Genomic DNA, 4,479 nt, shown 5'->3' with positions numbered 1-4,479 from the left:
GGAGAGGTGCTGTCATACATTTCCATGAGAACTAGATGAGCAGGAGATGGAGTGAAGGCCTGCCTACCACTCCTCACTGACAAAGGGGCCTCTCAGCCCAGCCTGAGGAACCAGGCTTTGTGGGAGGATGAGATGACAGGCTTCTTCAGGCAGACTAAGACATAACAGCTCCTGGGATGGTAGATTTTTGGGCCTACGTTAGACAAGAGAAGACCATGGAGGAAGACACTGGAATGTTCAAGATGTTTACCCTGCTCTGGTCAATTAGGGCAGTCGGATACACAGGGGCCTACAGGGGTCGTGCCTGAGGCACAGCTTGAAGCCCTCACGGAGCAGGACAGATAACTGGCCCACAAAGACTGCCTGAGGAATTAAAAATCAGTCACGGTGTAGAGTGAGTTCCACAGAAATTCACGGTTAATGATACAAGAACTGTCTGAAGTTTCTGGTTTTTATTTCTTTTTTTAAGTGGGTTGTTGTAGGTATTGTATGTTTGTATCTTTGTTGGATTTAGGTGAGCTTGGCCATTTTTCTTTCTTTTTTCTCTCTTAATTTTTTTGTTTTTTAGATTGCTGCTTCTTTACTGGTATTTTGTGGTTATTATACTTTAATTTTCAATTTTTCCTTTCAGCCTGCTCCTTATTTTAGTGCCTCTCTCCAAATATTGAACTCTTTGCTCCCTATTTTTTGAGCCCATGTCTATTGTCTCTCTTCCTTACCTTCAACTTCCTCCTGTCCATCTACCCAGTGGCATTGATATACCAGAGGCTTGAATTACCCAGATCAATAAATTAAACAATACCATTGAAAGGAATACCGGGGTAAACCCCAACAAAACTGGCTTAGTGTAGCCAAAGCAAACACATCATTTCCGTTGACATACTTCTCTCTTTTCTCCTTCCCCACTTCTTCCCAGGCCCCACATCTCAAGAGAACTACACACAGCAGTATAATATAGCCCAGAAGAAGTATTAGTAAAAGGGTAGAGTTCCCAAAATAATTTTTTATATTTATGATTGAGGTATGCTTTGTTTTGTGGATAATACAATAATGAATAGAAGGCTGGGTATACAGTTCAGCGGCAAAGCAATTGCCTGGCAAGCAAAATTCTTTTAAATATTAAACAGAATTTTTCTAAATAATTAGGAGAAAGGGGGCCAGGGAGATGGCTCAGTGGAATAAGCACTTTCCTGGCAAGCTCAAGGGCCTGAGTTCAATCCCCAGTTCTGCCAAAATAATAATAATAATAATAATAAATAATAATAATAATAATAATAATAATCAGGAAAAAAGAATTCATGAAAGGACTGTTTCTGATGAGCAGCAAAGAGCTGCGCTGAGATTTGGTGTCCAAACACTGGAGTATAGCAACGTGAGGAAGAGAAGAAAGAAAAGAAAGGGTCCCTGAAACCCAGGAAGATTTTGAAGTGAGAAAGAAGTAAAGCCTGCTGGAAGAGTGAAGAGGAAAAATTCAAGGAAGAAAAAAGAGGAGGTATGCAGGACTTCCTCCCTGGGCCCGGATTTCTCTCTGGACCTGCATGGGAAGGGCGGCTTGAAATTGCAGACGCATGGTGACCGCTGTTGACGCCAGAGTGAGGTGGACACAACAGACTGCAGTGCATGCAGGGGAATGCAGTGACTGGCAAATTGTCCCGTTTGGACCTCTTGCAAGGGGGCTGTTTGGCTGAGGGCCAGACTAGAGAAAGACCAAAGGACTTTGGGTCCAGGGTGGCTTCTGCATTCTTCTAATGGCTTCTAGGTGAGTTCAGACCCACCGCAGGCCTGGGACAGCAGCAGGCTGGGTGGGTCTGCTCACAGCCCTACAGCCTGAAGCCAGCCTGGACTTCCGTGAAAATAGAGGTAAGACTTGCGGGGCCGTCCTCCACACCACTGCGGAGCCCTGAGGGCGTAGTGGGACAGACTGACATGGCTCTGTACCGGCCCATGCTGGCTACTAGCGGCAGCGGAGACACGCCTCAACATGGAAATTTTAAATTTTATTTTCTGATTTTTTTTTTTATTTTCTTACTCTCTATTTTGTTTGCTTTTGAGTCATTGTTTGTTCTTATTTTTTATATGAATGTGAACATAGTTTTTTGGGGGGGTTGTTTTGTTTTTCTGTTCTCATTTTTATTTCTTCTCTCTTTCCCTCCTGTCTGTTGTACCATGTTCCTAAAGTTGGTGTGATACTCATTTCTCCTCTAGCCTTGTTTATAATCTCTTCCATTTCTTTTTTTTTCCTCTATATTTTCCCTTAATATACTTGAAATTTTCTCCCTGAGAGTAAAATTGCCATACTGAAGGCTTATTTGTGATACACAATTTTCTGGCTCCTTTTTTTTTTTTTTTCGGTACCGGGAATTGAACTCAGGACCCTGTGCTTGCCAGGCAAGAACTTATTCTACTGAGCTAGGTCCCTGTCATTTCCTTTTAATTTGTTATATAACCATAAATCTAATTCATAGGGTTAAAGGTGGCAAATTAATAATTACCTCAGTTTAACTTTTTCTAGGTTGTATTTGATGCAATTGTTATTGCTGATTGTACCTCTTCGGCCAAAGTATCATCACTGCTCTAACCCATTGTTCTTCCAATTATACCAAGACTGAGATTGTCTAAGAGTTATGAAAAATACTATAATCCAGTGCCAAAGAACCAGGGGTATACCAAGTCAGCAGCAACTTCTCATCCCCAATATACTGAAAAGGTAGAATCTTGTAACAGACTCAAATCCCAAAAGCCAGCTATACCCAGAAGATACCTCTGAGAACTAGTTATTTCCTGATGGTTTTAACTACTAGGAATAGAGCTACTCACAACATGCAATTTACAAACACCAACCTAGAAATTAAATTTTTAAAAACATAAAATGAGAAGACATTTAAACAAGATACATGGGCTGGGGAAATGGCTCAGTAGAATAAGCACTTGCCTGGCAAGAACAAGGGCCTGAGTTCAACCCCCAGTTGTGCCAAAAAAAATAAAAATAAAACAGCAAAGAGAGCTCACTTGACCCTTCCCCATGTGAGGACGAAGAAATGAGGTACTCTGCAACAGAAACAAAGACCCTCACCAGAACTGATCATGCAGGAAGACTAACATCAGACTCTTAGCCTGTGTAAATATGAAAAATAAACAAGATACACCACAGATGTTATGCTTCCAAAAGACCCAGGAAACAATGAGGTGGGCCAATTCAAAAGTCACCCAACTTGGCTCTCTGAAGTGATAACACCTGAAGTAACAAAGCAGAAAAAAAGGAGCTCTAGAAAACCTCCAATCAGGACAAGGGATATAGCTTAGTGGCATAAGTGCCTGCTTCAAAGGTACAAGGTCCTGAGCTTCAGTTGGATCCCTGATACCATGAAAGAAAGAGATTCAAATCAGAAATAATTTCATAGACAATTACAGAGCTAGTGTATAATGAAATAAGTGCTTCATGACTCTATTGCAGATACAGATTTTTAAAAAGGGGAAGAGAAGCTTAGAAAAAATGGAACCTATGAATACCCAACACAGGAAAGAAATGGAATCCATAAAACAGACTCAAACAGATATTCAGGAGATTAAAAATTCCATCATACACAACAGAATTGAGAAATATACGGATAGAATCTTAGAAATAGGAAATAGGAATATGGTTAGTGATCATTAAAAATACTCTTAAAAAATAACAAGGGACCATAAGAAATCAATCCACCAGTTACTAGATGATGCAAAGAAGAATAATACAAGATTAACCACAAATGACACAAAAAAAAACTGTTCACAGGCATTTTAGTAGAAATTTTCTTTGGCAGGGAAAAAAATTGACATAAAGAACTCCAATTAGCCATGATTTAAAAAATCTACTACAGAAATGACATAGTGAAGATTCCAGGAATGTAATGAAAGAACATAATACAAAATACTAGAGAAAAGAAAACAAATCACCTCTAAAGGAAAGCCCATAAAAATTATGACAAACTCCTCAGAAAAAAACTCTCAGTTCAAGGTTTGCTTGAAGTGAAGTATTTCAAGCACTAAAAGAAAACAATTTCTAAACCAGAGCCATGTACCCTGAAAAACTAACTTTCAAAATTGATGGCAAAATAAGAGATTCCTATAATAAAGAACACCTAAAGAAATTTGTGGGACCAGCCAAATAGCTTTGTGGATTAAAATACCTGCAAGCAGGTGCAGGGGCCGGGGATTCGATACCTGGGCCTGCCATGCCAACCCCGCTCCCAGGGCACACTGAGATGGCAATTGAGACTGGGCATGGTGGCACATGCTTGTAATCTCAGCACTTGGGGGGCTGAAATCAGGAGAATCACTTTGAGTCTGATCTAGTAGTGAGACCCTAAACATCCTCTAGACCCTTCCCTAAAAATACAGAAAGAAAAAAAAAAAAAGAAAAGTGAAGAAATTCAGGGGCTGGTGAGATGGCTCAGTGGTCTAAAGCACCTACTTAGAACAAGCTTAGCAAAGCACAGGGAC

At 40.3% G+C, this 4,479-nt stretch overlaps 1 long non-coding RNA gene across 1 annotated transcript in view; it reads right to left on the bottom strand.

Annotated features, from left to right (window-relative positions):
* Nucleotides 1-825: 825 nt before the first annotated feature.
* LOC111818266 overlaps nt 826-4,479 on the bottom strand; it is a 19,126-nt gene continuing 15,472 nt past the window's right edge. Inside the window, exons 2-4 of the long non-coding RNA XR_002822290.1 lie at nt 2,030-2,032; nt 1,817-1,820; nt 826-837 (exon numbers count right to left, since the gene is read on the bottom strand). This is a non-coding gene — a long non-coding RNA (uncharacterized LOC111818266). The remainder of the gene's footprint in view (nt 838-1,816; nt 1,821-2,029; nt 2,033-4,479) is intronic.

This window comes from Octodon degus, unplaced genomic scaffold (genome assembly GCF_000260255.1).
Source record: "Octodon degus isolate 3935 unplaced genomic scaffold, OctDeg1.0 scaffold00085, whole genome shotgun sequence".
Classification (NCBI taxonomy): domain Eukaryota; kingdom Metazoa; phylum Chordata; class Mammalia; order Rodentia; family Octodontidae; genus Octodon; species Octodon degus.
The sequence above is the reverse complement of the archived record's forward strand: the minus strand, read 5'-3'. Positions and strand labels throughout refer to the sequence as shown.